We start from the raw sequence: 9112 nt of genomic DNA, 5'->3' as shown, positions 1-9112 counted from the left end.
GTATGACAATCTGGCAGCCACCAAGTCGCGAGCAGGACAGGGGCCAGGCGAGGGAACGGGTGGACAGTATACCAGACTACATTGATCAGTCTCCACTTCTGGACTCTACCATTACCATCTGTAGCCTGTTGTTCGAGTAGAGCTCAGTGCTGTGGAGCTAGCGCTCTCCAACCTGCGGCTAGACCCCCAGTCAGTGCCAACCTCTTACTATGGAGGTCTATAGTCAAGGGCCGTGCAGCTGCTCAGACGCCTTCGTTTGTGTGCGCAAACTACTTGCTGCCCACTCTGTTCGTGTGGGCAGAAACTGCTGTTGCTCAGCCACATTGGCTCCAACGCGTGATTCTCCACACCTCAGCTTGGCCCATTCTGTGCAGCTATCTACATTGTGGGCCGTGGCTCACTGCTGTGCTTACGATCTTTGGCGTATCGTTGCCGTCATCTCTCCACCGAGCTTCGATGTTGCACATCTCCACTTTGCCTGCTGACGGCCAAACCTCTTCGCAGCTCGTCTATCACTTATGTCAGGAGAAGTTGGTCTCTCCAAGTATCATCATCACTGTTGCAGTTGATGAACAATGAATGTATAGTGGAATTACATTTTCCCTGAGACATGATTTTTATTGGGGAGGGCATTCGACTAGAGCAGTCTATGCAACTCTGTTAGCCACACGGTGACAATGGCCTAATGGGTCACACATCTGCCTAGGAAACAAGAGACCTGGATTCAAGTCTCAGCTGCGGCACAAATTTTATTCCATTTCTTCAGCTTGCATTATTATCAGAATTAATGAATATTTTTGCTGTGATGCTTTCCTGACGATAGCCTGACAGCTGCCACGCATCCACTCATCACCGTATTGTTACCTCGCCCAGGGTGGAGAATTACTGGTCTCCTGGCCTCTGCCAAGACCTGCCACCCTGGTCTCTCTAAGTGATATCGGAAGTGGCTGCATCTGGGTCAAGAACCATGTCTCCTACCACAATGTGCAGTTAAGTAGTTTGATTTTGGTTTTTTTATATATTTGTGGCATTTTTGTTTTGTTTTGTTTCGTATATGATCATGGTTGGTAAAGAGATGTGAATAGGAACATGATGTTAAAATTTGTGAAACCTGAGGGATTGCTGGATTTGTCACAGTTTAGAAGGAGTTGTAGAGACTGATGTTTACAGCCATTGATGATATGCCCTTGTGATTGCCGAATTATTGGCATGAGGCACATCAGTGCTCATAGTCTTGATGGTTTATGATCTGTTGTAAGGACTGATATCATTTCTTGTATTTATGCCCAGGTATTTATGGTAGCTGTCCTTGCTTCGTTAATGTGTGGTGGACGCAAGGTATGTTGTATTTTCGGTAAGTAGAGCTTCCACAAATGTAGAAACACGAGCAATGGCAACGCGGGAAGCAGTTGATGAAGCACATGGCCTAAAGTATAGGAGAAGAACATCTCGTTACAAACGCAGGTGGACTCTTTAACGGCAGGTAATGCGCATAGACAATGTGAGCTACCCGGGACAGTAGAAAGAAAAGCTTCAGTCATTGTATCTGTTCCTCCTGTGCAATCTATTGCGGCTAGCCTAGTGGCTTCTTTTTCAGGTAAAGCGACTGACATGTGTCGGCGTCTATTGGCGATCTAAACATCTACGTCTCATCTCATCAACATGGCACAATTGGTCAAGAGTGGGATTTCAGCCAAATTGAACAACATTACAGTTCTCAGCAGGACAGCTAACCATAAATGTTACAATACTTTATTGCTCAATCCTGTCTCATTCTTCGGCCTTCTGAGTTCAAGGAGCGTGTGTGGCGGGTTCATGCTATGAACGTGCTGTAGGTTTTAAATGGTCACAGATACGCTCTGTCATATGTAGCAGAGCAGATACTGCAAGCCATTCCATTCGGTTGAATCCTGTCAGTCGAAGGGAGGTGTTCACAAAGAGCGAATGGCTCACTCAAGCGTTGTCGAAATGAAAGGAGTACCATAGCTGATCTGGTGACTAAAGGGCCGGAAAATATGTTGAAGGATCCATCTCAATACTGTATTCCATCAAATTACCCTCAATAGTGATGAGAATCATCCTTCATCCATACATGGTGCCGGCCCAAAATATGACTGACCCACCTCCAGAATAAATCCATGCAGACTTGACACCCACCTCTTACCTGTGGTATGCGAGCGGGCTAACATGGAAGGGGTTACATGAGCAGACGACAAAACATCAGCCATGCACGCTGACAAGGCCAGCATACGGCAACGCGAGCGCCTCTAGAGGTCGCCCGCCCATTGGGCCAGTTTACTCCTGTGGGCCACGTGATTGCAAATAGTTCCGCTCTAGGCGGACTGGTGATTTGTGGAGGTGCAATGCCGCTCGAACCGAATCATTCGTCGATCCCTGGGCCACGTGCCGACTGGAATCGTTACTACGTACGACGTGATGCCGTTTGGCAGCCATGGCCAGTCGAGCAAGCCACCACTATACATCACCACCATCACCAGGGCTTGACCTCTGCATTGGGAGTGACCAGGTCTCGAGTTTCAGCCGTCGATCTTATTTTTGTAGTTTGTTCTTCTACCAAGTGAACCTTAGACTGTATGCTGGTTTGTGAGCAAGTGATTATCAGACTTGCACCGTTTCATCATTAAGGCCTTCAGCGTAGGTTCAGACCCAAATAAATTCGAATAAATGATGACTAACTGAAAACCTCAGCTGCCGACAGGTGTTGCTGATATACCTCGATGTGGACAGGTGAAAATGTGTGCCCCGACCGGGACTCGAACCTGGGATCTCCTGCTTACATGGCAGACGCTCTATCCATCAGAGCCACCGAGGACACAGATGAATAGCGCGACTGCAGGGACTTATCCCTTGCACGCTTCCCGTGAGACTCACATTCCCAATTGTCCACAAATTTGAGTCTCACGGGAAGCGTGCAAGGGATAAGTCCCTGCAGTCGCGCTATTCATCTGTGTCCTCGGTGGCTCGGATGGATAGAGCGTCTGCCATGTAAGTAGGAGATCCCGGGTTCGAGTCCCGGTCGGGGCACACATTTTCAGCTGTCCACATCGTGGTATATCAACAATACCTGTCGGCAGCTGAGGTTTTCAGTTAGTCATCATTTATTCGAAGGAAAAGCTGCACGGTCATCAACAGTAACTGTTCTTTCGAGAACAAGTTACTGTATTCCTAAATAAATTCAATGCTAATGACGAACTATTGTTGTGATTAACTTCTCTCCAATGAGGAGTCTTTTGTTGTTGCATTTATTAATAAACCTGTGCTACATTGATTGCTGAACTGTCTTCCCATTGGGCCTCAATCGGCGCAAGACGTATCACCACGCAGATCTCATCCATGCCTTGATATCTGGCAGCCTCTAAACGCTTCTACGACGATCTTTTGACATCAGCCCAATCCTGTATTTTTCGGTGCAGATAACCAGATGCCCCTGGTCCAGGTTCCTGTGCATATATACCGTTGGTCAGGTTTTCGCGCAGTTACAATGCTGGGTGAGGTTGGGGGGGGGGGGGGGGGGTTGAAATTGTTCAAGCAACAAGACGCATAGAGGCTAAATTGATCGTGTGGAACCTGTTGCGTACTGTGAATGCAGCCCTTCCGGTTATCTCCAAAAAGGTAGCTCGCAGATCTATTACATTCACTGCGGGGCAACAACATGCAGTAACGAACATCAGCTGATATTTTGGGCAGCAGGTGACCACTTTAGAAAGTTCTTGAGTGGTTTGTATCTCACAACTGCGGCTGTGTTTCCGAATGCCGTCGCTGTGTTGTAAGTCAATTCAGCGGACAACTTCCCGTACCGACAACCCTTCTTGCCGTTTAGTGACAATGTTGGTACGACCTAATCTTGAAATGAGCCATCGAGGTACGTTGGTAAACTGAACAGTGTACACAAGCCGTGTTTTTCCATCTACTTAAAGGATTTAGCGGTGACATAAACAGAACGAGAGCCTCAGGAATGTTACTGAACAGAAATATTTTTCTCCATTAGAGGTAGTACAATGATCATTTGAGTCGAGTTAAAATATTGATCCCTGTGCCTGAACAGCGGTAAAATCCCTGCCAGAGTACTCTGGTAGGGAAATTGAAAGAATACAGAGAGACAAACGACACGCTGGTGGAACAGTTCGACTTTAATTGTTCTCATCGCGCGCTCACGGCCTCGCTGGCCCCGATACGTCAGCGACAGAAGCGTGCTGCTCGCCTCTCTGGGAGTATTCCATTATACTGCAGCAGTAGCTGCTGCGTCCGTAACCAATCGTAATGGCTGCAGCATCAACCGGCAAGATGTTCGTGGTCAGCGCCTATCTGTGTACGTATTTAACGTATACCCAGTAAATTCGTCCGAAGAACCATGCACATTTACAATAACATTTTGAAACAAACTGCGCTGAATAGCCAACAAAATTTAGAGCCTGCAGTCGGATGTAATCGACCTATTAGTGAGAATAAAAATTACTTATTTTCTTGTTATTACTTATCTCCAACTAGGAGATAATATTTATTTTCACTAATTGAAATAGACTGCGAAGTGGCAAGACTTCACCGTCAGTCGCATTAGCTTGGTAGTCGATGTTACATATATCCGCAAGAACACCAGGTTATCATAACCCTTGTAATCACAGCCGGTGATGCTGACTTACGTCTTCAAACAACAGTCATCTTACAAACTGATAATGGCTTGAAATGAACTCTCGTGCCAAATACACGGTTTAAAACCTGCGCAGAATAGTCCTAAACATCTCATTTTATGACATCATTTAAAGTATTTTATATTTTGTATGATATAAAATAACAGGTGTTGTCCGTATTTTCAAATAAATAATTTGGCGGCGATGCTTGAGTCTACAATCGATATTAATAAAAATTTTGAATCTTTGAATCCCGATGACAGCATCTACTACACACGTCAGCCCCGTATTGTGTCAGTAGGGGCTCACAATAGGCAAATATTCCAGGCGAATATCAAAAGCTGGAAAGAAAAATTGCAAATACGAGTAGAAATTGGACACATTATACTTACGAACTGTCCTTTTAATTAGTTATATCATCTACCAGTTTACTTCCGTATTTCTCTTGATAACCCAGTCACACAAAAGTTACGTGGTAGCTGTGTCGCCATTGCATACCATAGAATAATAATTGGTAATGCAATGGTCAGCGATAGTAGAAGTGCTGGGTTGATTAAGATAAATAAACGACTGTGGACGCCGTTGACCTACGACCATGGTGGTACCTCCGTGCTTTCGACACATCGCTGTGAGGGTATTTTAACTGATGTAGACCAATCATGTAGGAATAATAAGGGGAGATGGCACTACAGACTTAACTGTACTTTGCTTTCAAGCCGGCCCCGCCGTGTTTCATATCCCATAACAAGCAGGCTGCGGTTTACGATAGCTTCTTATTGTTAATTCCTGTCGTGTGCATGCAACAGTTGTTTTCAATAGAAAATGTTACAGTGCTTTAGCAATTAAGACAGCTTCGGGAAGGCATTTTCAGACTTTTCCCTGATCTGAAATGCGTATTTGATACAGTAATACTTCGCATTTCACCCCGCCAGTGTAACTTTCCTTTGTTATATGTTTTGAATAATGAAGAAGAGAAGCATGTAATATGAAAAAACTGGTTTGGAAAACAGCATTTTCCTTAATACGGACTACCGAAACTGATGTCAGCTCTATACCGCCGATCAGTGTGGCCGATCGGTTCCAGGCTCTTCAGTCTGAAACCGCGGGAATGCTACGGTCGCAGGTTCGAATCCTGCCTCGGGCACGGATGTGTATGATGCCCTCAGGTTAGTTAGGTTTAAGTAGTTCTAAGTTCTAGGGGACTGATGACCTCAGATGTTAAGTCCCATAGTGCTCAGAGCCATATGAACCATTTGAAGCTCTATACCCTCTTCCTGAAAATTCTGAGAACATGCTATGTTTGGTCTGTTTCCAATCTTTTCTTCTAACAGCCTTCACGCAGAGAGTTTCTCAAGTTGAGTTGATAGGAAATGTAAAGTCAAATTACAGAAATAAAACCAGTAGAGTAAAAGCAAACAGCGCAACCAAAATTCACGTATTGTATGTAAAAGAAACTACCACTTCTACGAGTCCATTTATGGGTGAAATGTGTTTTTTTTTCACATTTTAGGCTATACTCATAACGATTAGTTCACCTGAAAAACGATGCAAGTTCGCAATTTTTATCAAAACACTTCCATTATAAGCTTGTGTTTGGAGCAACTAACACGGCATACGGTGGCTGCAAGTATGTTACGTCGTGACAGTTCCCCTTATTACAACTCCGTGAAGGCAAGCCACAAAAGCATGCAATGTTTCGAATGTCCTTCTTACGTAAAAGATGTTCCCATCATTCCTTAAGGTAGTCATTGTCTCCAGTTGCATATATCACAGGACACTCTTCGTCGGAGATGGACTGTTAATTTCATTGCTCTTTCCTCAGTACTAAGACAAAGCACTATGGTTTCCAAGATGATTACTAACTTCAGAAGGATACAGGGAATAACTTACAATGAGGTGACAAATGTCATCGCATAGTGTTATGCACATTGTACAGGTGGCGGTAGTATCGTGTACAAGTATAAAAGGGCAGTGCTTTGGCAGAGCTATCATTTGTACTCAGGTGATTTATATGAAAAGTTTTCAACGTAATTATGGCCGCACGAAGGGAATTAACAGACTTCGAACGCGAAATAGTAGTTGGAGCTAAACTCGTGGGACATTCCATTTCCGAAATCGTTAGGGAATTGAATATTCCGAGATCGACAGTGTCAGGAGTGTGTTGAGTATACCAAATTTCAAGCGTTACCTCTCACCACAGCAACGCAATGGCCGGTGGCCATCAATTAACGACCGAAGGCAGCGGCGTTTACGTAAAGTTGTCAGTGCCAACACACAAGCAACTCTGCGTGAAATAATCGTAGAAATTGTACGACAAACGTATCCGTTAGGAAATTGAGGCAAAATTTGGCGTTATGGGCAACAGTCGACCGACGTGAATGCCTTTGCTAACTGCTCGTGACCATATCGGTGGGACCTTTACGAAAGAAAAATAGTGGCCTGGTCGGATGAGTCCCGATTTCAGTTGGTAAGAGCTGCCTGTAGGATTCGAATGTGACGTACATCCCCACGAAGCCATGGACCCAAGTTGTCAATAAGGCCCTGTGCAAGCTGGGCCAACTGAACCGATCATTGACAGGAAATCGTTATGACCGGCTGCTTGGAGACCATTTGCAGCTATTCTTGGACTTCTTGAACCCATGACAATGCGCCTTGCCAGCGGACCACAAGTGTTCGCGACTGGTGTGAAGGACATTTTGGAAAATTTGAGCGAATGATTTGGCCACCCTGATCACCCGACATCAGTCCCATCGAACATTTATGGGACACAATCTAGAGGCCTGTTCGTGCACGAAACCCTGCACCGGCAACACATTCGCAATTATTAATGGATATAGAGACGGCATGACTCAGTATTTCTGCAGAGGAATTACAAAGACTTTTTGAGACGATGGCATCTCTGGTTGTTGCACTAAACTGGGCAACAGCAGGTCCGACAGGATATTAGAAGTATCTCATGACTTTTGTCACCTCTGTGTAATGTGAGCATTACCAAAGTAGAAAAACTTTGGTGTGAAGGTAATGATAAAGTTGTAATTATCACCTCGAAAAAATAAAGTCACGTAATTATTTGTTTGTTTGTTAGCAAATATATGTTTGCAATCCTGGTAAACACCGAAATGCCCGCGCAACAGTACGGCAGCAAGCCGCTAGATGTCCGAAACAATATGGCACACCCAAATGATGGAGTTCCTCTGCCAGCGTGCTACGGAGCTGTGTCGCAGGGATTTCAATGTGTACTAGAACTGCAGACATATACCTGCAAACAAACAAACAGTTAATTACGTAACTATTTTTAGACGTGATAATTAAAACTTTACGACTACTTCAAATTCGTGTTGTCCCTTAGTAACAAAACAATCAAAATGCCTTCCCTATATCGTCTGCTTGTTTCACAAATATCAGATCAAAATGTGATGAAGAATATGAGGTGCAAATTGGAGTGTTTAAGTTCTTCAGAAAATCCTTACAAGTCATTAGTACGAAACAGCTGCAAAACGATTGGCTCAGCTGATCATGTGAACGGCCATTTTTTAACACGACAAAAACTTGAAATTGAGATCAAAATAATAAGTATCCAACGTATCCACTGTTAGCAATAATAATGTATAATTTTTTCACTATTAAATAACGAACGTATGCTTTTAAATAGTTTCTCAGTACACAATTTATGTTGTTGTAAGGATTCCAAATGTTAAAATACACACAGCTGACCATACAACAAAATATCATTCATTACATCAATCGCCAGCCGCTGTGACCGAGCAGTTCTAGGCCCTTCAGTCCGGAACCGCGCGACTGCTACTGTCGCAGGTTCGAATCCTGCCTCGGGCATGGATGTGTGTGATGTTCTTAGGTTAGTTAGGTTTAAGTAGTTCTAGGGGACTGATCACCTCAGATGTTAAGTCCCATAGAGCTCAGAGCCATTTGAACCATTTTTACATCAATATTCCTGTTCTTACTTTCGTGTTGAATGCCGCTGCTTTACATCTCGTTTCAGCTGCCTAGCAGTAGTCATTTTATAGAAATTCGGCGCATTAATAGCCTTGAATAATTTGAGTTAATTCGCGAAGCGTTGAAGTGTGCATCGTTCCTAAGCAGGGTCGGCCAGTCACCTCGCTTCGAATTGCAGAACGTGTGTGGATTTGCCTCAGTAAAGAGTACTTTGTTACTCATACCCTAGTGTAAGCCCGCCCTGTTGGACGTGCGGTCTAACGCACGGCTTTCCGGGCGGCATGGAGCGCCCGTCCCCGACTCGATTGTGTCGAGGTCCGGTGAGCTGGCCAATCTGTGGATGGTTTTTAGGCGGTTTTCCATCTGCCTCGGCAAATACGGGCTGGTTCCCCTTATTCCGCCTCAGCTACACTATGTCGGAGATTGCTGCGCAAACAAGTTCTCCACGTACACGTACACCACCATCACTCTACCACACAAACATAGGGGTTACACTCGTCTAGTGTGAG

This window comes from Schistocerca gregaria, chromosome 7, assembly GCF_023897955.1.
Source record: "Schistocerca gregaria isolate iqSchGreg1 chromosome 7, iqSchGreg1.2, whole genome shotgun sequence".
Taxonomy (NCBI): Eukaryota; Metazoa; Arthropoda; class Insecta; order Orthoptera; family Acrididae; genus Schistocerca; species Schistocerca gregaria.
The sequence above is the reverse complement of the archived record's forward strand: the minus strand, read 5'-3'. Positions refer to the sequence as shown.